Source organism: Carlito syrichta, unplaced genomic scaffold (genome assembly GCF_000164805.1).
Source record: "Carlito syrichta isolate Samal-C Ts95f unplaced genomic scaffold, Tarsius_syrichta-2.0.1 Scaffold305216, whole genome shotgun sequence".
NCBI classification, from domain to species: domain Eukaryota; kingdom Metazoa; phylum Chordata; class Mammalia; order Primates; family Tarsiidae; genus Carlito; species Carlito syrichta.
In genome coordinates, this window is record NW_007249312.1 from 868,238 (window position 1) to 894,545 (window position 26,308).

The following is a 26,308-nucleotide window of genomic DNA, read 5'->3' on the forward strand; positions in this document are numbered from 1 at the left end:
CTCAGTCGCCCAGACTGGAGTGCAGTGGCTGCTCCCGGCCACCGCAGCCTCACCTGCTGGGCTCCGGTGATCGTTCCGCCTCAGCCTTCCTAGTAGCCGGAATTACAGGTATGCACTACCACTCCCGGCTGATTTTTTTGATTTATTGTAGAGATGAGGTCTTGCTGCCCAGGCGGGTCTCGAACCCATGGGCTCAGGCAATCCACTCACCTCAGCCTCCCAAAGGTGCGGGATTACAGGCTGAGCCACTGAGACCAGCTGAGATATGTTTTTTTAACACTCTGAAGACGATCGGAAGTAGACAAAAGAATCACTGTTCTACAAATTTTTGTGTTAATGAGTATAGACATTAACAATTTTTGATTAATGAATGAAGAAAAATTATTAATTATACAATGGGCCAATGTGGTAGGCCAGAATTGCTTTTCAGCAATCGTCAGGTCTAGGACTTTTTGATGTAATTTAGTAAAGTCTATACTCAAGTCCGAATGATTCCAAATTTCAAGAATATGATTTTTAATCTTGTCTCATATGTGGACAGATTTATTTATCTCTAAAGGAGTGAGGCAAAGCCATTTAAACTCAGAGTGACATCAAAGAGCCAGCCTAATTTTTAAGTTTATAAGTTTTTGTCTTATAGTTAGAACCGCTTTTTCTAAAGTATTAACTCTGTTTTTTAACTTTTGATTAATAATTTTTTGGGTAGCTAAAGCTATAGAGACATTTTTAGATAACCGATCAGTAAAAGCAGCCGTGTGAACTCCCTGAACTAGAACTACAGTTGAAACTGTTACCGAAGTAGTAATAGCTATTAGGGCTGTAATTCCCCAAACAAAAGTAACTAGAGATCTTTTTTGTCTTTTTTTAAAAGAGAGTTAATTTTATATAACGTTTGTAGATCATATTTATCATATCAGCAAGATGACAGCTATATTGGAACAATTAAGTATGGGGGTTAGCCGGGCTCAGTGGCTCAGCCTATAATCCTGCACCTTGGGAGGCTGAGGTGAGTGAATTGCCTGAGCCCGTGGGTTTGAGACCCACCTGGGAAACTTGGTGAGACCTCATCTCTACAATACATCAAAAAAAAAAAAAAAACTAGCCAGGCGTGGTTCCAGCTACTTGGAAGGCTGAGGCAGAAAGATCGCTGGAGCCCAGCAGGTCGAGGCTGCAGTGGCCGGGAGCAGCCACTGCACTCCAGTCTGGGCAACAGAGTGAGACTCTAACTCAAAAAAAAAAAAAAAAAAAGTATGGGGGTTATTTAAAATTACAAAACCATTATAAAAGTCATCAGTTAAACAATTTGTGAGAATACAATTTTGACAAGATATTGAATATACATTATTGTGGTGATTAATTTTTATAGTGTGATATTTATATCATATAAGAAAAACATATGGAGATTGTAAACAAGCTCTTATTTTATAGGTATGAAATCCCCCAAGTAGTTGGGCTAAAGCAACGGGTTTTAGGGAAGCAAGTGCCCTCCATAAGTAAGGTTGAATAATTTGTTTATTTTTGATAGTGGTTGTTATCATTTTTTACTAGGTATGGAATAGTCTATTTGAGATCCATAAACGCACTCTCTCCACTTTGGATATCTGGTGTCTTGTTGGATGAGCAACCAGTCTTTTTTGGTGTTATTAGGAGAGCAGATGGGTATACTAGATGGTTGCAAAGTTTTTGTGGCTAAGCTGGGATTAATTTTTTTAGGCATCGGCATTTTAATTTGCCAATCTTTTCTATGATTGTTTTGAGTTGGACTGTTAGTGGTTAAAAACTTGAGAGAAGACATTAAACAAGAAGCTTTATAATTATTAAAGGCTGAATTATCATAAAAGCAAATGGGAGGTAAGTGTTTTTCATATACACTCTCCTCATACCAGCAAACCTAATTCAAACTTTACTGGCCCCCCTAATTCAAACTAAACTAACCACACTTTTATAATAAAATGATTGTTAAAAATTTTTAAATCTATATAAACTATTTTTTAAAACCTATATATCTATAAATTTTTAAAATCATATTAAAAAAACCCGTGGCTTATACTAAGACTCCTCAATGTGATTCAAAGTTAAACTTAAATTGTTTAAAAATAAAAACCATAAACCATAAAAAATGGGAACAATAGACTCCCAGGTTTAGCTGTGTATGTTTTGGTCTCAGAGTTTTCTATCAAAGCCAACAGGACCTTTTCTTGGTTGCTTGTGCGAATGAAAAAGGAGAGAGAAAATGGGTTCAACAACTCCCAAACACATCCTAGTGGTCACAGGGTCAGCAGCCCTTCCTGATCCCTAACACTCAGTGGGCCTCCGTGGCCGGCTCCCAACAAAAGAGTGGTAGAAATAAAGCAGAGACATAGGAAAAAGAGTGGTTACATCAGAGCATTAAAAACCAGCACAAGATAATGTTCTTTTTGAAAGATGCTAATAAATAGTCTTTTATTCTTAATCTACATATCTTTACCTCTGGAAGGAGGACGCTATAAAAGTCAACCTCATAGACACCACAATAAACAGATGGTCTGGAAAACAAAGATTTGCAAACAAAGAGTGTTAGTAAAGAAATCAACAGGCTCAGAAATTGAAGCTGGCGTTGCTGGGGGCAGATCTGAAGCCCGTTGCCAGAGGTGGCACGATCATAGTAACATCAGATGAAGAGGTTCCTGGTGCCCATGAATGATGAAGCGGTGTCTGTCTCTTCCCCAGTTATATCTTCTCCATCTTGATTATCCATTTGGGCAAGAAGTATTAACAGAATAAGGGAAGGAGCATAAACAACATCATGCTGGAAGTGGAAGAAAATTTTCTGAGTATTCTAAAATTTACACAACATTTTGAGGAGACCTTTTTCAATTGAATGCAAAATGAAAAATATTATTAATCTTAGTTGTTACAAAGTCAAAGTCTGTGTTATTGGGCCTATCCTTCATCATTAAAAGAAAAATGATCAAGAATAATCTTAGATGTCATCATGTATTACAAACAGAAATACAAAATGAATCTTGTGTATCTTGCCCCTTTATGTGATTTAAATAGGTAATAACCTACACATCAAAATAGCCCATTGCTTTGTAATAAGGTTACACTCAATATAAACTAGAAGTACAGAAACGATCATTATAAATACATGTATATATTCATATAGAATCTACCTACATAGCATTTATCTGAATGGTATTTGCTTGTACCTCTCCTAATCAATTCGTTCATGTTTCTTTTTGCTTTTACTTAAATAAAATCAATACATTTTATGATGATGGCAAAAGAATAATTTTATTAAGGAATAATGTTCATACTTTAAAGAGCATAGGTTTTAATTCTTCTGTTCAACAAGTTTTCATAAATTTGAAATCCAACATAACACTATCCCAATCAAACTGTGTAACATTTAATTACCTTGGAAATTTCTCTATTTCCCCTGTCCAGTAAATCCTTCTACCCTACCCTTGCACATGACTATTCGTTTTCATTATTATAGACTGTTTGACAGTTTTAGAACTTTGCAGAAAATCAATCATATAGTATGTGTGCTTTAGGTTCTGGGTTCTGTTGTTCAACATAATGTTGTGAGATTTATTCATTACATTGTATATAGTAGTAGGTTGTGCTATCTTATCGCTGAGTATTATATGAACTTATCATTGGCAATAATTTGAATACAATTTTTTTAGAGTCTTTCTCCCCAGTGGAACTTAGCATATAACTAGGAGACCTTAGTTTTAGTCCTACTGCTATGATTCATCAATTGACAAGATTATATGTCTCTATATCAAGTTAGAACTAACCCTCATCTGTCCAATTAAAGAGTAGTTCAAGACAATCTCTGAACCTATTTCAACTCATGTATTTTGTTATTTCTAGTTTATGATTATGTATCAGCTAAGTATCTGATTGAGAAATATCTCTAAATTAATAGCAAATTTACTCATCTTATGTCAATAAGGGTCATCTTCAACTGAATTGCAATAAAAAAAATTGCTTTCTTGTCTTCCTTAGGTTAGTTTTTCAAAATTTCTCTAAAAGAAGTGGAATATATGGTTTGTTCATTAGAATAACTCTGAAATTTTTCTCTCACTACTTTGTTGTAGTATTCTTAGTTTTCGCTAAACCAAATCTTGGTTAAATTAAAATATACTCCATCTATGTCTGTTAACATTTTCAATATCTTTTAATTATACATTTCCAATGTTACCTTTTCCATAAACTTTTTTTTTTTTTTGAGTTGGAGTCTCACTCTGTCACCCAGACTGGAGTGCAGTGGCCGCTCCCAGCCACCGCAGCCTCGACCTGCTGGGCTCTGGTGATCCTTCTGCCTCATCCTTCCAAGTAGCCAGAATTACAGGCATGTGCTACCACGCCAGGCTGATTTTTTGATTTATTGCAGAGATGAGGTCTTGCTGCCCAGGTGGGTCTTGAACCCGTGGGCTCAGGCAATCCACACACCTCAGCCTCTCAAAGGCGCGGGATTATAGGCTGAGCCATCGAGCCCGGCTCCATAAACTTTTTGCCACCACTCAAGTCAAGAGTGAGTGAAGCTCTCCAACCTTTGCAATAGTATTGCATTCTTTTTATCATTATTACCTTATTTTAATCATTCATTCATTCAGGCACTAATGAATGCGTTAAGCCTTGATTAGTGCAAGGGATACAGTAATGAGTCAAAAAAGACAAAGTCTCAATCATCATAAGCTTTCCTACCAACGTGGCAACCATGAAGCAATTTTCAGAGCGATGGCTCTGAGACAAAAAATTATCGATGCCATAATACTGCCATACTAGGGAGATCTGACCTGGTGTGGGGTGGATCAGGAGATCTTGTGAGAATGTGATGTTGGAATTGACATCTGAGGATAAGAGTTAACCTTGTGAAGGTGTGTGTCTGTGTACTGGTATGTATGCATATTAGCATGCTAGTGTGTGTGTGCATGTGTGTATATATATTTGTGTCAGGGATAATGGAGGTAGGGGATAGAGGTAGAGTGGCTTGCTTTCCTGCATATTCAACTGTATTAGAAGGGAACATAACACAGTTTAGAAACTCACTGGAATTTTGAAAAGCAAGGATGAGAAATTGTGAGACAAGTCCACAATAGGTGGGCAAGTTCAAGACCTTGTCAAACATTACAGACTATTTTTAGGGTTTTGCTTTTTACCCAATGAGCTATTCACAGAACTTTAAACAGAGATGGAAACTGATCAAACATGTAGCTTAGAAGAGAGTTTTGAATTGAATGTGCACATTTGAAGTTATTGGTTGATAGATGACAAAGGAAATCTTATTTGTTGCTGAAAGAATCCAACTCAAAAATAAAGAAAGAAAGAATAAAAATAAATATAAATAAAAAGAGGTGTCTGAGGAGAGTGTTAGGAATGAGAAGAAGTGCCAATTCTGAGACTTCAGGATCTCCGAAAATAATCTTTCCACATTTAAATGTATTGTGCATATGTATTGTACATAGCTATAGAGATATTTCAATGCCTTCTCTTAAATCTTAACACCACGTGACATTAAAAATGACAGAAGTACAGTATTGAGTTAAAATCAAGGCATTGTTCTCTTCTAGCTATGTGACCAGGAACAATTTGCTTAATTTCTATGATGTTATGTTTCTTCTTCCTTAAAATGCATATAATGATAGTTCTTTACTGGAGTCTTAAGAATTCGATGATTCTTATGGAGACCCAATAGAACAATGCTAAGCACATTATATGCACCTAATACATAATAGTTTCTTTTGTTTACCAACATTTTAAAACTCACAACACATAGTACATGTCTTAAAAGTAAATATTCAATAAATACATGTTTACTGAATGAGACTAACAGAGGAATAACAGGAAGGAATAGCAGAGGACTAAGCCATAAACAAAAAACAATGACTATAAAGTGGTTATAAAACTTATAAAATTAGTGTATGGATTCAATACTTTTTGAAACATTTAATAAAAACGTGCTGTTCATAAACTTGTGGTCCATGTTTATACAACCTTGGTCACTTCCCTTGTTCCTGCTGAGTCAAAAATTAAGTGTCTGAGATTTTACCCAGTTTGCAGAGTAATATGTAAGCCTGCTACAATTTTGTACATATACTGACAAAAGAACATAAAATCCTGGGTCAAGCATAGAGAATTTATTACTCAGAGAAAAAAGCAGTAACTGGGGCAAAAATTTGCAGCAGTTTCTCACTTCCACATTCCCAGAAGGCTCTGCCAGGAGGGCCAAGTGTTTTAGTGCCACAGGAGAAAACTCCACAAAAAGAGGACTGTGAACTTCTATATGGCTGCTGCCACACCCGTCCTTTCTCCTCTCCAGAGAAGTGTTCCAATGTCTCCATGGTGGGGAAGGTAACTTACCTTCCCAGGATATCCCAGAGTCCCTATCTTTAGGGAAACACTTTTTCTAGCTTCTGAGGCATGTTTATTGTGCCAATATGTCTTTGCTCCAAAGGTCCAGAGCACATAGTCATAGGAGAAATCCATGGAGAATTATCACCCAAGTTCTTTGGCTAGAGGAGTCTCAGGTATTAACTGTATTCTTCTTGTGCTTGGAAAGTTGTGGTTGCTATTACAGTCACTTTGTTCCCCAGGTACACTCTTTTTACTTGCCTTCCCAAAGTAGAAGGGTAATTCCTCTTTTGTACTTGCCAGTGTGGATTGATGGGAGCTGCAGTGTCTACCTGTGAGCCTGTGGACACACACATGTTCTGGTTGCCTTAGCAAAAACACACCTCAGAAATGTGGCAAATGTTGACACAATAAGAAACATAAAAGTGAAGCAGTCATCAGATCCAAATTTTGCCCTTTCCTTTCAAGGATGGACTCTATCTCAAGTTAGTGGTTTCCACCATGACTTCTCAGAAAACATCTGTAGTGACTGTGTAGCCACCGGTGTTTCTCAAGAATGTAGAATCTTGTATTATAGTTTTTTCCTTCCCTGTCTCATTTCCACTGTCTGTTTCTCTTTTTTAAATCTCTACCTCCTTCTTCCAATAAAGCATTGATTTTTGCCTTGGGCTCTGTTTCTTCGGGAAACCAGCCTGACATATTAACATACTGGAGTTTTTCCTGTGTTTATGTTTATAAACATCCCTTCTGTAGGAAATTGAAAATATATGTGAAGCAAAATAAAGGCAAATACTAATGCAGCCATTAGTTTAATATACACGTTGCCAATTTTAGTCATATAAGTAATTACCAATGAAATAAAATGCTTCTATATTCACATCTTTGCTTTATATTTCCCTGGACTGAATACATGCCTAGATACTCGCAAACCTAGATATTCACAGGCTCAGAGGATGGTAATATAATCTTGGTATTTTTTTTCTTTATTTTGAAGATGTGGGGTACAATTCACGGTTAAGTATACAATTGTTTGTTATGCAGGTACCCTTGTTGATGAGGTATGTTCCTTCCTCCCCTGGCAGTTTCCCTCGACTGCCCATCCCGCCCTCCCTCCCCTGTCAGTTTCCCACTACTGCCAATCCCTTTCTTAATAGTAGTATGAGAATTGTTCAAGGTCTACTTATGAGTGAGAGCATATGGTACTCGGTTCTTTGTTTCTGTGATAGATCACTGAGTATGATCGACTCTACATCCATCTAAGTTGATGGAAGTCCATATGTTTGTCATTCTTTATGGCTGCAGAATACTCCATTGTGTATATATATCAAATTTGTTTTATCTAGTCCAGTTTTGATGGGCAGCATAGTTGGTTCCGTGTTTTTGCTATTGTGAATAGAGCTGCAACAAACATGCATGTGCAGGTATCATTTTAGTAGAATGACTTGAGTTCCTCCAGGTATTATTTTTAAAATCAGCTCTCTATGCTTTGCATATTCCCATTATCCCACTGCTACATAATGTTCTTGTGCACCATGCTAATTGAAACATGAGGGATAATGAATTAACCCACCAGCTTTCTAAAGAAAAAGTTTATTTTGAGAAACAAATCCCATTTCACTACAAAACTTTCAGTGCTAACAGTTAGAAGTCATTTTATACCTACAGATATTTTAGGTAGAGGGAGTCATTTACTTCTTAAATCAAATCACATAGGCAGCATCCTACTTTGTCTATTTCCGGGATCATCTCTTGGAATGAAACCACTCAGAAAATTTAAAATGAGCAATTGTTGTACATTTGTAGTCTTAATATTGATTTCTCTTTGAATGCTAACTTAATGTAGACACACTAATTCCTAAAACCATTATTGGTGTTTTTACCACTTCCTTTAAACAATATTTATTATGTATAGAGAAATCATTTGTTTTTCTCATTCAACTATTACCCTGTATATACTGCCATCACTATAATAGCAATGGAAACACTTGTATATGTATTAATCTTAATTGTTTGTTCATTGGCCCCAAGAGTTGAGGTAGGCCAATATAATATGCTTTATTGCACATATTCTATAAACAGGTAACAGATGACCAGGAAAGAAAGTTCAAATGAGAAAATAAATTATTAGAAAATGTCTATATAAAATAAGTGATTGCTTAATGAAATAAAATCAATAACACAGCATATTAGTAAAGAAGCAGTAATTATTTCTAGGGATAGTCTGGCCAAGATAATGTCATATGTTCAGCAAACTTGTTTTCTCTTTCTGTATTCACCAGAAAAAAATATATATATAATTTTCCAAGCAATTTTAATTATTCTTGAACTAGGTGACAGATTTCTGGGCAGTGGAGTATTTGGCATAAGTGAAGACATGATTTTCAGCTTTGATCATAAAATGATTTCATTGATCATTCCCTTTTTCTCTCTTTCATCTCTGTAGCAGTTTTTGAAAAACTTTAGATAAAAGAGGCATAAAATGACATACGTCTTATTTCTCATATACCCCTTAAAAGATAACTTCCCAGAAGAGCCAGGCCATCTACATCAGACTGTGATGCTTTAAAAAGAAGTATTCTAGCCTGGCGTGGTAGCGTGCACCTGTAGTTCCAGCTACTTGAAAGGCTGAGGTGGAAGGCTCGCCGGAGCCCAGCAGGTCAAGGCTGCGGTGGCCGGGAGTGGCCACTGTACTCCAGTCTGGGCGACGGAGTGAGACTCCAACTCAAAAAAAAAAAAAGGAATATTCATTTCTAGCTCTAGCTAGGTTGTTTATCCTGATATAAGTAGCACCTGCAAAACTAGAGAAGAATTGTCGATATTAAAAGATATTGTCAAATAAATACTGACAAGACATAGGAAATTTTATGTGATGGAATGAACAACAATGAAGAAAGGAATCAAAGACAACTTCTACTTCTGAGATACCAGTAGAATAACAGCCCCTCTAGAAGACATGGGGGATATTTGAAGGAAGATTGTCTAAGCAGTATGTCATTTTCTGTCACCTACAGGGAGTAAGTTTCAGAGAAAATTAGATTCCCATCTCTGTAGATGAAAACAAATGGACAACATGACTTTCTGAATTCACACAAAATTAGTTAATTGGCTTAAGCCTGGTGTATATAGCTTTCATAACGTATATCCCATGTATTAGGAGGGAGAGACTATTCATTTTTTAAATAAAGTAATAATATTGTTATATGCGCAAATAATATATCATTTTCTGTATTTTAGGATTCTCACTCAGTCACCTAGATTGGACTGTGCATGTTCATGGCTCACCGCAGCCTTGATCTCCTGTGCTCAGGCAATCCTTCCTTAGACTCCGAAATAGTTGAAACTACAGGCTTGTGCCACCATGCCCAGCTAATTTTTATTTTATTTCATATTTTTTGTAGAGAGGAGATCTCCCTATGCTGCCCAGGTTGACCTCAAACTCCTGGGCTCAACAATTCTCCTGTCTTGAACACCCAACCAAAGTGCAAGGATTAGAGGTGTGAGCCACCACACCTGGCTCACACAATTTCTATTATTATATCATAACCACAGAGGGAAATGAAATGAAAGGGAATTTGGGCTAACACTTTGTTTTGTTAAAGACACCATGTTTTCAAACTGAATAAATTCAGACTCCTCTTCATTGTTAATTTGGAGGCTTCTGTTGGCCTTCTGGTTTTTATAATTTTGCTTAAGAACACTACAATAATCAAACTTTTATTTTCCCATATTACCTATGTAGACTTAAAATACATACTCAAAAGCTCTGAGTTCAAAAACAGAAAGACTTTATATCAAAACCAAATTAATCCACTTTGTGAAATTGGAAAAGTTATTTGCTATCTCCAAGCTTCAATTCACTCTTAACTACAAGGAATAATATCTATTTCACAGTATAAAAACACATATTAGAAGCTGGGCATGGTGGTTCATGCCTGTAATCCCATCATTTTGGAAGGCAGAGGTGAAAGGATTGCTTGAACCAACTTGGCGAGACTTTGTCTTTCCAACAAATCAAAAATTTAGCAGGCCATGGCATGCATCAGTAGGTCTAGCTACTTGAAAGCCTGAGGCAGAAAGATCACCTGAGTCCAGCAAGTCGAGGCCACAGTGGCCATGAGCATGCCACTGAACAACCTGGGTGACAGAGTGAGACATTGACTCAAAGATGACAGACAGATAGAATAGAAAAATTAAAAAATTAGAATTCCTTGTACATAGAAAAAGAAAGTTTATGTGTCTGTGTAATATCAATGGTAAATTCAAATACATTATGCACATTGTGTTACTTTGATCAACTTAGTTATATCAATAAAAAGGAAGCTGGGCTTGGTGGCTCAGCCTGTAATCCCGCGCTTTGGGAGGCTGAGGTGAGTGGATTGCCTGAGCCTGCGTATTTGAGACCTGCCTGTGCAACTTAAGGAGACCTCATCTCTACAATAAAATCAAAAAAATTAGTAGTTCCGGCTACTTGGAAGGCTGAGGCGGACGGATCGCTGGAGCCCAGCAGGTCGAGGCTGTGATAGTCATGAGTGTGGCACTGCCCTCCAGCCTGGGCAACAGAGTGAGACTCCAACTCAAAAAATAAAAATAAAAAAAAATAAATAAAAATAAGGAAATTCACTTATTTCCTAATGATATGCTCTTAATAAAATTATTCTGGGTCATAATGCTAGCTTACTTTTCTAAATGTAAAAAAATACATATAATGTCAAATTTATCACATAATTACATGAACTTACCTTTTAAAAAATTATGGCTCAGCCTGTAATCCCAGCAGTTTGTGAGGTCGAGGCAAGTGGGTTGCCTGAGCCCACGGGTTCAACACCAGCCCCAGCAACTTGGCGAAACCTCATCTCTACAATAAATCAAAAATTAGCCAGGGGTAGTAGCATGCACCTGTTCCAACCACTTGGAAGACTGCGGTGGAAGGATCACTGGAGCCCAGAAGGTCGATGCTAGGGTGGCCATCAGTGTGCCACTGCACTCCAGCCTGGATAAAAAGTGAAACTCCAACTAAAAAAGAAAAAAGAAAAAATTATGACATCCACCTATATGGGGTTAGGTTTTCAAATATCTGACGGATCACTATGTGATTCTAGAAATTCACAAGGAAGTTATGAAGAAACATCTTTCCAGAAAAATGCACAATATTTGTTACCAACAGAGTCTTGGAGTTCAAAGTTCTAATGAATAAAATTTTCTTTGTAAGTCATACCAAATACCCATTTCTCTTTCTTCATCTAGAACTTGTCTTCATTCTAGAACACAGGCTGGTGAAGCACCCTCTGTCTGGGATATTGGGAGTATTGTGGCAAGTAGAGAAAAAACAAAAAACAAAAGCGAAAACAAACATGGCAAGCTGTATGCTAGATCTTGACGCTCTTTACCAGAAATGACACCCATATTTCATTGGTCAATTTACTTGAGTTCAGTGTGATGCAAATATACAAAATTTCTACAAGAAGAAGCATACTGAAGAGATTTGTATATTCAGAAAAAGGTAGTGTAATCCACCATAGAAAGTCTTGTATATTTATGAAGAAATTTAATTTGATTGTGAAGTTATGATGGGGAAAAGGAACACGCAGTAAGGAGATATTAAATGCGAATTATATAGTCTTATATAATACTAATTATTGAATCTTGCCGAGTCTCAGTTTACTTGACAGTAAAATGGACATTTCAGTTCTTGGCTCAGAGAATCATTGTTAAAATAAAATGTTCTATTAAAATTAAAATGTATAGCAACACAATTCGAGCTTACATAAGACTAAATAATTGCTAGCTATTATCTTTATTTTCATTTTATTATTTTCATGTAAGAATAAAATAGCAAAGCATGTTTAAATTCGAATTTTTAAAAAATATGCGTAAGCCCTCTTTAGTAGTGAACGTGTGTGATTTTTCTTCTGCACTATCCATTTTATCTTGTGGTGACTGACCTCAGTTTTCCTGAGAAACAATCATTCCCCACTTGTAGCCCATGCCTTAAATGGGGTTTCCCCTAGCAACTCTAGAGGAGAACACGTGGTCTGGCTTGCCTCAATGTCATCTGGTCTCTAAGGTAACTGGCTTCACAGCGAACATGTGGCCCAAGCTCGGCTGATGGAGAGCACTCCCTAGGTTTTATTTGAAGTAATGTGAAAGAAAAGTTCCTTCTGCTGAATTTGAGGCTACAAAACATATCTTAAATTGTGGCCCAGATTGGATTCCCCTGAGCAGAGATACGTTTCAGGAAGTTTTCCTGGGGAGTTTTCTCAAGATCAATAGGTGAAAGGGAGAAAAGTAAGTAGAATCAGTCAGAAGAAGAAATGAATTGAGCAGTCACAAAGACCTCAGCTGGTCCTCCAAAGCTGTGAACTTAGTGATTCCACAGAAATCTCCACTGGGATCAAGAGGTGACCAATGACTGCCTACATTTGACATCAGAAAGGGGTTGAGGAGTTTTGGAAGCTTCTTTTGTCCCTGGTCAGGCCACAATGTTTTCATAAGTCTTTAACAAAACACAGTTAGTTGGTTATATATTTTCCCTTTAATCTAAGAGTTAATTTCGAAGATGACATTATTGCTATGTTTGTGTTTTAGCTCAGTGCTCTAAAATTATTCTAACCTACGTGCAGGAATGGGTATAAATGGAGTTAGTTCTTTTGCTATTTCACTGTTACAATATCACTGAAAAACAGACAGTTGAGTGAGTTCTAGACACAGGAGTTGTGCCTCAGAATTCAGTCCTTCCTGAATTATTCCTGAAACATTGTCATGGCATCAGTGAAAACATATGCCACCTACTTTTTGGTTGTGCTTTGCTCTCAATGAGTTTTTCTGTTACCAATTAATACACTATTATTTTATATTATTAATTCTTTCCCAAGATTTGTCTTCTTCATTTCCCCATATCCACATATTATACTGCACAAGAAGAAGATGTTGACAAAGTCCACATTGAAGAAGAATCAGAAAGTTTGCCTTCTGAGATCTTTTGAATAAAATGTACTAGTAGATTATGAGGACGGATGACTACAGCAAGGTTGCACACTATAAAGCTGAAGGTTGATTTTCACAGGTAAGCATTGTTAGACCTGTGACCCTTAATGAGAGCGAGTCATGGTGAACAGCGCACGTCCCAAAAGTTGGATAAATTTAGTGTGAGGAATTGATTTGATTGACCACGTGGCACAACTTCCTCATTCATGTGCTAAACAGCACTGCTCCTTCAGGTCTGAGAGAAAGGACTGAAATAATTTGGATGTCCTGGCATTACTTTAAACAAGAACTCATGTTGCTGTAAAGAGAGTGTTTCTCCAAAAAAGGACTGGAGACTTGATATTTAGAACCTTGTCTTCACTGGGTGCCATGCTTTGTCAGTAAAGTGAGTTTAGGTCTTAGCTTAATTATTTCAATGGCTTACAAATATCCAGGACAAGAAAGCTATGTGAGCAAATACAATATTTCCTCTACTATGGTCTTAAAACCCACAATTAAAGTTCTAATGATTAATTGCTAGAAATTGATGTACAAAGAGCAATTTTAGATTGTAAATACAAATTAATGATGTTTGACAAAAGCATTACGTTAAGTAAAATTCTGACGTCAGAGATGATATTCCAGTTCAATTATTATTATTTTTTTGGATGCAAATGATATTACTATTTCAAGAAGCCACTAAAAATGATAGAAATTTGAGATCTGAATAAAGAAGTATGCTATTGTCAGTAAGTATTATTATAAGAGTGATTTGCACTTAGCCTGCTGCTAAGTAGTGAACCTTACTTTGACATGATACAAATGTCAGTGACTTTAAAGAGAGGAAGAAAACAGTTGAGTGTATGAAACAGTCCTATGTGGATTGGACAGCTACCGTAGACTGAGACTTGTAGGGCTGTCAAACTCACATCTAGGTAGTATACCTCATTTTGAACTTTGGTTAATCAGTTTACATTACTTTCCTAGGTACCTTAGGGGTATGGGTGGGGGAAAATATATTATAAAAGTTCAGGTTTGTTTTCCTGGCCAGATCATTTACGTAGGTAAATATCTGGTTTACCTAGGTAAAGAGAGAGAGTGGCAAAAAAAAAAAAAGTAGAAGGTAGATTAAGAAAATAATGGTGGCATAGCAGATACCATGTGCAAGACACTGAGTTAAGAGTTTTAGACATATCCTCTTGTGTAATGCTCATAGCAATTCTATGAGATGAGTGCTATTATTATTCCCAGATGTAAATAAAATATCTGTGGACAGAGTGGTTAAATATTTTGCCGAGGAGTCCCTGGCAACTAACAGGAAGAGCCAGAGTTTAGAACTAGCACAGTCTATATGGAACCCAACCCAGAATTGAGGTTTCTAACCACCATGCTTTAAAGAGGTGAGTTTTGTTCTCGTAAATCAAAATGTGAATATTATTTGCTCATTCCTATCCCCTCTCTCAACCTCAAGCTAAAATTTCTGTAAAGAATGTAGTTACATTCTAACTTATCAAATAACTCATATAAAATTACAGTGAGGATGTCCTCTCTGGAATAGATTCTCTCAATCTGAAGTGAAGAAACTTAGAATATCTTTTTTTTCACATATCTTTTTTTCTCATACTTTTATATAGTAAAATAATTTCTATAATACATATTTTGATAAAATATTATAGTTCTGGATGTGGAGGGTAAAATGGTTCCTATAAATTCAACTGAAAGAAAAATTAACCTTCAGTACCCAGAAAAATTGAGCCATTTAGAAACATAAAATTTTCTTAATAATAATTATAATTCACCTCTAAAAATTTCTTTTCTTTTTTTTTTTTTTTTGAGTTGGATTCTCACTCGGTCGCCCAGACTGGAGTGCAGTGGCTGCTTCTGGCCACTGCAGCCTCAACCTGCTGGGCTCCGGCAATCCTTCTGCCTCAGCCTTCTGAGTAGCCGGAATTACAGGCATACGCTACCATGCCCAGCTGATTTTTTGATTTACTGTAGAGATGAAGTCTCGCTGCCCAGGCGGGTCTTGAACCCGCGGGCTCAGGCAATTCACTCGCCTCAGCCTCCCAAAGGCGCGGGATTACAGGCTGAGCCACCCAGCCCGGCTAAAAATTTATTTTCACATCAGATAGATTAGATGTAAGTTTTGCTGTAGAATGATAGATTCTTGGTCAAATGATACAAGTATTTAGTTAAAGAACATGTGATGCTCCTGTGTCACGAATAGTCATTTCATACTTTTTTAATCAAAATATTCAAATTATTTGCAGTAATATAATTTATCATGTTTGTCATTTATATCTTTTTCCAGATAACAGGCAATCTGAAATCACAGCTAATGCAAGGACTCCATACTGAGCACATCTACCTGCCAGCTGCTGTGGATAACTGATCACCAGGGCCCACTTCATTTGTGTCACTCTGCAAAGTCTTTCTTCTTCCAAGTTCAAGGTCTCAAAAATCTACTAATAGCAATGCAATATAGATGACAGATCAATAGATACAGATAGACACACACATATAGTTTTATATTTTTTAATGCTTTTAAAACATTTTTCCTGGGGATTTCTGGCAAGACTGTGATGAGATAGGTTGGCCTGTGAGCGTCTCTGCAAAAGTAAGCGTCCATAAATACTCTCTGTATGAGTGGTTGTGTGCCTGTCGGTGAGTGAACGACCATCTGAGGAGAGATAGGGTTCATGCACCCAGGGCTCTTCTCCAGAGGTGACTGCAACCTCCCACCATCCTGAGATTGGAGCTGCCAGCGCACAGGATCGTCTGCTGTTCTATGGACTCTCCTGAGAAAAGGCTGGGGGGAATACAGCTGATCCTCACCACCTGGCACTGGGCCCACACCAACAACTGTGACAGCAGAGTGACAGGAGTCCAGGATCTGTGGAGGGAAGCCCCAACCCCAGTGAGGAAACACCAATCGGAGCCATTTTCTCTGTCCCAGGACCAGACAGAGACCTGCATTGCCCCACTCAGCTCCACCCAGCCTCCAATCTGGGATCTAGAGGTTAGCTCATCAAACTTGGAGAGACGGACGCCCCTCCCCGATGCTGGAACAGGCACAGACACATCAGATCTAAGTGGGAGACTTGACAACAGTGGTAGCAAGCCTGGTGAGTTGAGATCTGAGATCTGATCCACCCTCCTCTCCTAGTAGTCCAGGGGCATCTGACCCATGCTGAGAGCAAACCTGGCAGCCTGTGCTGAGAGCAGAGGGGAGGAGCTGGAGACCAGAGTTGCAAGGAAGTTGAAATGACAGGAACAGCTTCAGAGCAAGTTTTGTTTTGTTTTTTGTTTGTTTGTTCTCCTTTTCTTTTAATTTGTTTGGGGTTTGGTTTTGTTTTTCTTTTCCTCTTCTCTCTTTCTTTCTGTTTTTGATTATGTTCTCATACTTTCTTTGTTTCTGTTATTTTAATGCTTTTTAAAAGACTTCCTGTTTGTGTATGGGTATTTTTGAGGGACAGTACATCATTAGGGTTTTCGTTGTTGTTGTTGATTTCTGTATTTGTATAATTGTCTGTATGCTTTTTAAATCTTTTCTGTCTTTGTGTCTCTTTTCATTTGTTAGTTGGTATTCTGTCTGTTTCCCCTTTTCTTTCCCTCTTCTTCCACTTTCCTCTCATCCCCCTCCTTTCTTTTTCCATTCTTTTCCTTTTCCTTACCTCATTTTACTTATGGGGGCAAATCTACACCCCCACTGCATGGACAGATTGCAAGGCAGTGAGAAGTGGTTTCCAGGGGCCCCACACACCTGTCAGAGGATGCTGGGATCTGCCGATAGTTTCTGAATCACGGCTCCCCCTTCAATTAAATCTCAAAGCTGCAAAAAGTACAGCCCCAAACAGAAGTAAAAGCTACCCTCCTCATCTGTGAAAAGCAGAATTAAAGAAGAGGCTAAAAAGGGGGTGGGGAGGGGAAAGAAAATCTACAAATGAAGAAAAACCAAAGGAAGAATATGGGTCTCACATAGACCCCTGAGAGGTCAGTCACTAAGAATACAGACTTCGAAACACAAATAATGAAGAGCCCCCAGAATGACTGTTCTCAAACCACAAAACTGGATATCATGACATAAATAGAATAAATAGAATTGAGGAGATACAAGAGGACAGAATGAAGGAGTTGGTAACTGAGATAACAGCAATAAAGAGTGATGAATGAAATAAATGACAAACTGATAAGCATGGGAAGCAGAATTAACTAAGTAGAAGAAAGAATCTCAGAGTTTGAGGACCAAAATATGGAATAAGCACAAATGGTTGAAAACATAGAAAAGAAGTTTAAAAAGACAGAACAAAACCTCTGAGAGTTGAGCACTTATTTCAAGAGGCCGAATCTAAGATTAATTGGAATTTCTGAGGCAGATAGAGAGACAGAGACCACAGTGAAGCAAACATTCCATGAAATTATCCAAGAAAACTCCCCTCATCTCATCAGTGACATGACCATTCAAACACAAGAGATTCAGAGAAGTCCTGCAAGACAACAAATGGGAAGACCAAAGGATGCAAGAGAAAAAGGTCAGGGTACCTACCAGGGAAGACCAATTAGAATAGCAGCAGACTTATCTACAGAAACACTTCAGGCTAGAAGAGCTTGGAGCCCAGTCTTCAAAGTTCTCAGAGATAGACAATGTCAACGAAGAATTACCTACCCATCTAAGCTAAGCTTCATCAGTGATGGAGAATTAAAATCCTCCCCAGATATTCAATCCCTAAGAGTTTATGCTGTCTCCAGACCAGCTCTACAAGAAACACTTAAGAAAGAATTAAACACAGAAGAAGGGAAAAAAAGAATGCAGTGCCCTTCCCAAGAATGCAGGAAAAAGATTGAAAACACACATGAATCAACCCAAAAATCAAAAGAAAGACAAAAACAAATAGCAGCAACAACAAACTCTGTAAGGACCTCATGCCAGGGATAAACTCTCACATCTCAATAATTAGCCTGAATGTGAAAGGATTAAATGCACCACTGAAAAGACACAGAATGGCAAAATGGAAAAATCTCATGAGGCAGCAATATATTGTCTCCAAGAGACATATCTCATTGGAAAGGACACTCACAGACTCAAAGTCAGAGGATGGGAAGCAAAATTTCAGACAAATGGAACAACAACAACAAAAAAGCAGGAGTTGTGATCTTAATATCAGACAAAATACCTTTCGCTATCAAAAATTAAAGAGAATACAGAATATCAGATAAAATACCCTTTGCCATCAAAAATTAAAGAGAATACGGAATACCACTACATAATGGTAAAAGGTTCAATCTATCAACAAGTAATATCCATCCTAAACATATATGTACCCAACATGGGAATATCAACTTTCATAAAGCAACTTCTAAGCAATCTTAAAAAAGGTATTGACTCTAACACTATCATAGCTGGGAACTTAAATACCCTACTCACAACCCTAGACAGATCATCAGGATAAAATATCAGCAAGGAGATCCAGAAGTTCAATGTGACACTTGATCAAATGGACTTAATTGATACCTACAGAACACTCCACCCAACAGTCACAGAATATACATTCTACTCATCACTACATGGAACATACTCTAAGACTGACCACATCCCTGGCCATAAATCAAGCATAAAGAAATTCCATAAGATTGAAATACTGCCATGCACTTTCTCAGATCATAGTGGAATAAAAATAAACATCAATACAAGCAAGTTCCTCCCAAACCCAGAAATACATGGACACTAAGCAACATGATGCTAAACAACTACTGGGTTAACATGGAAATCAAAACAGAGATGAAAAGATACCTGGAAACAAATGAAAATGAAGAAACATCTTACCAAAATCTCTAGGACACCATGAAAACAGTACTAAGAAAGGAATTCATATCTCTACGAACACACATGAAGAAAATAGAAGGATCACAAGTTAACAGCCTAATAAATCACCTAAGGGAGCTGGAAAAATCAAGACCACCAAAACCTTAACTTCAGTAGAAGAATCCAGATCACCAAAATAAAAGCCCAAATTCGGGACATAAAAGAAAATAATATAATACAAAAAATAAATGAAACAAAAAACTGGTTCTTTAAATAAGATTGGTGGGCCCCTAGCTATACTGACCAAGAAAAAGAGAGGAAAAATCCCAAGTGAACACAATCAGAAATGCAAAAGATCAAATCACAACTAACCCTGAAGAAATTAAAAAGATTATTAGTGACCACTATGTACACTTGTATGGAAACAAACTTGTAACCTAAAGGAAATGGAGAATTTTGACACCACACAATCTCCCCAGGTTGAAACAAGAAGAAATCAAGACCCTAAGTAGACCAATAACAATCCAGAAAATTGACTATGTCATAAGAAAACTACCTGCAAGAAAAAGTCCTGCACCAGATGGCTTTCAGCAGAATTCTACAAAACATACAAGGAGGAATCAATACCAATCCTACTGAAAGTATTCCTGACAATTGAGAAAGCTGTAATTCTTTCCAAATCATTTTATGAAGCTGACATTACATTGATACGCAAACCAGGTAAAGAAGCAACAACAACAAAAAAGAGAATTACAGGCCAATATTCTTGATGAAGATAGATGCTAAAATTCTCAACAAGATCCTAGTAACTAGATCCAGCAACACATCTCAAAAATCATCCACCACGACCAAGTAGGCTTCATCCGTGGGATGCAGGACTGGTTCAACATTTGCAAGACCATAAATGTAATTAAATATATCAGCAGATGTAAAAACAAAAACCACATGATTATATCATTAGATGTGGAAAAAGATTTTGATAAAAGCCAGCACCCTTCTTGATAAAAACCCTCAAACATCTAGGCATAGATGGAACATACCTCAAAATAGTAAGAGCCATCTATGAGAAACCCACAACCAGCATACGCGAAACAGACAGAAACTGAAACCATTTCCCCTGAAAACCGCAGCAAGACAAGGATGGCCACTCTCATCCCTTCCTTTCAACATAGTTTTGGAAGTCCTAGCCAGAACAATCAGACAAGAGAAGGAGATCAGGGATATCCAAAAGGAAAAGAGGAAGTCAAGTTTTCCCTTTTTACAGATGACACGATTCTATACCTGGAAAACCCAAGAAAATCTGTCAAAAACCTCCTTGCCCTGATAAAGGACTTTGGCAAAGACTCAAAGTATAAAATAAATGTGCAAAAGACAGACACATTTCTATACACCAACAATAAACAAACAGAAACCCAAATAAAAAGCACAATCCCACTCACAATAGCCACACACACACACACACAAAATAGAAATACCCTGACATCTTCTTAATCAGAGACATGAAAGACCTTTATAACGAAAACTACTAAACACTGTTCAAAGAAATCAAAGATAACACAAACAAATGCAAAAATATTACATGCCCATGGATTTGAAGACTCAACATTGTTAAGATGTCCATCCTGCCCAAGGTAGTCTACAGATTTAATGCAATAACCATTAAATTACCAGCAGCATTCTTCTCAGACCTGAAAACGACAATATAGAAATTCATATGGAAACATAAACGACCACGGATAACCAAAATAATCCTCAGCAAATAAATAAATAAATAAAAAGCCTGGTATTGGTACAAAATAAGTCATATAGATCCATGGAACAGGATAGAGATTCCCGAAGCAAAAACCTCAATTTCTCAACCAACTCATCTTTGACAAAGCCTCCACCACCAACCACTGGGGAGAGGAGAACCTATTCAGTAAATGGTGCTGAGAAACTGGCTGAGCACATGCAGAAGACTAAAACAAGACCCTATCTATCACCATACACAAAAATCAACTCTAAATGGAACAAAGAACTAAATGTAAAACCTCAAACTGTAAGAACCTTAGAAAATGCAGGAGACACCCTTATGGAAATTGGAACTGGCAACCAATTCCTGATCAAAACCTCAAGTGCCTATGCCATAAGAGAAAAGATAGACAAGTGGAATCTCATCAAACTGACAAGCTTCTGCAAAGTCAAAGAAACCATCAAGAGAGCAGGGAGACAGCCCACAGACTGTGAAAAATTATCGTCAACTGTGTGTCTGACAAAGATCTAACATCTAGGATCTACAAGGAACTCAAATGTGACTCAGCCTGTAATCCCGCGCCTTTGGGAGGCTGAGGTGAGTGGATTGCCTGAGTCTATGGGTTCGAGACCCGCCTGGGCAGGCGAGACCTCATCTCTACAATAAATCAAAATAATTAGCTGGGCGTGGTAGCGCGCGCCTGTAATTCCGACTCCTTGGAAGGCTGAGGTGGAACGATCGCCGGAGCCCAGCAGGTCGAGGCTGCGGTGGCCGGGAGCGACCACTGCACTCCAGTCTGGGCAACAGAGTGAGACTCCAACTCAAAAAAAAAGAAAAAAGAAAATAGCCCCATTACAAAGTAGGCAAAAGATACGAATAGTTACTTCTCAAAAGAAACATAGGAGCAGCCAACAGACACATGAAAAAATGCTCAGCCTCGCTAGTCATCAAAGAAATACAAAGTAAAACTACACTGATATATCACCTAATTCAACTCAGGATGGCAATCATCAATAACTCAAAAAATAACAGATGCTGGAGAGGATGTGGGGAAAATGGAACACTTCTACACTGTTGGTGAGAGTGTAAACTAATACAACCTCTGTGGAAAACAGGGTGGCGATTCTTAAAAGATCTAAAAATCTACCTTCCATATGACCCCACAATCCCCCTACTGGGAATACACCAAGAGGAAATCAGATCACTTTATGAAAAAGATACCTGCACATGTATATTTATTGCACCATTGTTCACAATAGAAAAAACATGGAACCAACCGTGCTGCCCATCAAAAGTGGACTAGATAAAGAAAATATGGTACATATACACGATGGAATATTACACAGCCATAAAGAAGGACAAAATTATGAACATCACAGCAACTTGGACGGACTTATAGTCTATAATACTGAGTGATCTCTCACAAAAATAAAGAACTGAATATCACACGTTCTCACTCATAACTGGACCATGAACAATTGTCGTAATACTATAAAGAAAAGAATTGGCAGTAGCGGGAATCTGCCGCGGGAGGAGGGACACACTTCATCAACAAGGATACCTGCATGATGAATATTTGTATACCTAATCCTGTATTGTACCCCCCATATTTATGTATTTATTTTTATATTTTTATTTTATTTTTTATTTTATTTTTTATTTTATTAATTATAAAGATGTGGGGTACAATTCAGGGTTAGGTAAACAAACATTGACCATGCAGGTAGCCTTGCTGATGAGGTATGCCCCTCCCTCCCCTAGCAGTTTCCCTCAACTGCCAATCCCACCCCACCCCTGACAGTTTCCCACTACTGCCAATCCCTTTCTTACAGTATTATAATTGTTCAAGGTCTGCTTATGAGTGAGAACATATTGTACTCCACACTTTTTAAAAAAATGAAAAGGTAAACATTTTCCCTTATTTTCACTCAACTTAAAAACATCGTATAGTCACCAGTTTCAAGGCAAAATAATGTTTATTTCACTAATTACATTTTTAAATGTTTTATCTCATTTTTTATCACGGCTTATGTTTAATTAATAATATTATGAAACTTTCTTTACCTCAGTACATCATTCTAAATTTATATAATTATCACTATTTATAAAATAAATATATTGCCTTCTCAGTCTCTTTTTATATATTCTTACCATCAATATTTACCTTCTATTTTTAGGCACAAATTATTATTTTTATTTTCAATGAATTCTCCTTATAAAGCTCTGTGACAATATGCCATCTCATATCTGCTCTCCTCTGAAACACATAAAACCCCAGTTCCAGAAAAACATTATCCAAGTTAGTCAAAATATTTGGTGAAACAGCAATAGCCAACTCCAATTTTTTTTTCCTCACCTCCACCGACCCTCAGCTAGAAAAATCCAAGTTTCTCCTATGTGCTAATGATAGACAGATAATACTCTGACTCCACCACAATGTCCAGGCTGGGAACATTTAGGGAATGCCACTTTGTCCCAGAAATCTTATCTCATATCTCCTCTCTCTCTCTCTCTCTCTCTCTTTCTTTCTCTTCCTTTGTCACTCATTCTCTCATATACCCACATAAACAAACAAACAAACAAATCTGAGAGCTCCAGAAGTTTATCTCTGAACAAGTATCTTAAGCCTCTGACAGACATTTCCCATCGGGAAGAATGTTGCCTGAAACCTTCACAACCAGAGACAATATCACTTCTGATATGTCTAAAAGACTTAGTATAATGCTCTGCAAGTGTGTGACTCAATAAGGCATTCAACAGTGACTAATTTTGCACATCTGGAGGCTTCCTCTTGCATCCTGGCTTAACCTGTCAATATTCTAACTTCCGTAAGAGCTTGCCTGGAGCAACTAGCACACTGTGGACATCAAGAGCAACTGCAGAAAATGTTTAACTTTTAACTCAATTCCGGAGTTTAACTGTCATTTACATGATTACTTAGAGTGACATTCCTGAACAGTGAGCTCTCAGGATCATTAAAATTTAATTTTCTTTAGGGATAGAATATAGGAGATTTGTTCTGTTTATTAGAGTTGACCCTTTACTCCTAGACAATTGTCCAGTTTAATTTGGCTTATGCAGCACATAATTGCATGACCCTGGTTATTACATACAGTACTTTTATTCTAGCAGATGCTACTTGAAATGCCCAAATCAGACATTCTCAATTCCTTCACTACTGTAGACAGTAACATTCTGGATGGGAAGTTCAAAAGAAGAAATAAGCAAGAGAGAACAGACAACTTAATTTTCAGACAAAAGGAAATGTTCAGGAAAAAAGATGCATGAATTATAAAAACATAAAGTAATATTAATCGGTTTACCTTTAGATCCTATATTGAATTTTGTTTTCGTTCTTATTTCTGGAATACCAACTAATGCCTTAGTTAGCAAAAGTTTTTGAAGTTTTGAAAAACAATAGTATCATTGTAAAAATATATTGTCTGAAACCCTGATGTCCAGTACGGTAGAACTAGCCACATGTAGCGCTCTAAATTTGAAACATTAATGCATCAAATTTAAATGAAATTTAGAATTTAGTTTCTAGTGGCACTGGCTCCATTTCAAGTGCTTAATAGCCATGACTGTCATATTGAACTGCATGGTTGAAGAATATGTCCATCACCTACTGACTGGACATACATTCCTCCTTCCTACTACATGTACTGGTGCTTTCCCCTTCAGCAAAGAGTATGGCTTACTACTGGGTCAACTGTCTGTCAACCTGAAAGTGACACACAACTTTGTCTATTGGGTTGATCCACTGATAACATTGCAAAATCAATCTAATAGTGAACTTGAGGGCCAAACCTTCTGAAAGCTCCTGATCACAGTAAGAATGTTTTCCAGGGAGGTTGACAATCATATATGAAGCCTGGAACACCTGGCAGAGAGGGAGAAAGAAAATCCTACTAGGATGAGATAAACCGAAAATATTTACATAAGAAGAGATGAGGTCTTGGTAGTTTAAATCTGTGCAGTTGAACCTAAATGACAGTGATCAGCACATTATTTTCAAGTGTTTCCAAGTATTTTCACGTAAGCAGAACAGCAGTCAGCTAATTTCTTTAGCTGTGTTTTGTGAAACAGGTATTAACATAAGCAGATTGCAGGTGTTGCATCATTTTTCACAACTACTCTGGTATACAACCTATTATCCTATTATTATGCGAGTTTTTTTGTTTGTTTCCTATTTGTTTTGTTTTGAGTTGGAGTCCCACTCTGTCACCCAGGCTGGAGTGCAGTGGCATGCTCATGGCCACCGCAGCCTCGACCTACTGGGCTCAGGTGATCCTTCCGCCTCAGCCTTCCAAGTAGCTGGAACCACAGGCATATGCCACCACACCCACCTGGCTAATGTTTTGATTTATCATAGAGACAAAGTCTCGCCATGATGCTCAGGTTGGTCTTGAACCCCTGAACTCAGGCAGTCCTCTTGCCTCCACCTCCCAAAGTGCTGGGATTATAGGCTTGAACCACTGTGCCTGGCTGCATTTTTTGGGGGGGAGAGCAGAGGAGGAGCTTAAAAATCAGTGATATAAAATAACTTTCTCAAAACCTTCTCAATAAATATCAAAATTAATGATCAAAACTCAGGTTTACCTTGAATCCTTGATTTTGATTTATACATATTATCATTTTGAGGGTACAGAAAAAAATTCCTCCACACCCTAAAAAACTGTCGTTCATGTGACTTAAAAGCCATATAATACCAAAGGTCTGGATCAGATACTAAGGTAGCTTAATTTTATCTGGTCGAAGGATTCAGTTCTACGTGGGTCCATCCTTGACAAAACTCTAGAGGCCTGTGAAAACCTGTCCACAGGTTTCCACAGACTGGTTTGTGTAAGGTGAGAGGGAGCTCCCTGGATTCCTGCCTCATTGGTACTTCCAAGTGTTTTGGGTGCTCCAACATTCAGAATTCAGAGACTTTGACCATCTAATGATTTGGGAATGTGGAGACTAAGACAATTAGAATTTAATAGTGCAGGGGAAAAAATGAACTTGAGGCTTGTCTTTTCCTTAAAATAAAAAACCTGGAGAAAATAAGTATAATTATCAAACTATTTTGCAATCTCAAGGAGACTTCCTGTCCTTTGGGAGTGCTATATTTTCACAAAATGCAAAAATCTGGTGGAATATATTTTCTATTTTCCTTTCAACAGATTTTAGGAATTTTTCTAGATTTAAAAATGAATTCGATTTTTAAAAAAATACATTTTCAAAAGATAAAAAATGAAAAGTGAATTACTAAATAAATAGTTTTAAAAATAAGAATACAGAGCGTTTTTTAAAAATTCTATTTTTCTTCTTTTGCATGGGACTCAAATGAAAATGTGAACACGTTAAACTGTAACATCAGTGTCCAAGTCACCTTCTGAAAGGCAATAGACCTGGAGATGATAATATTAGATATTTATTATTCTTTAACACTTCCTCTTTTTAGCAGAGGATTTCACAGA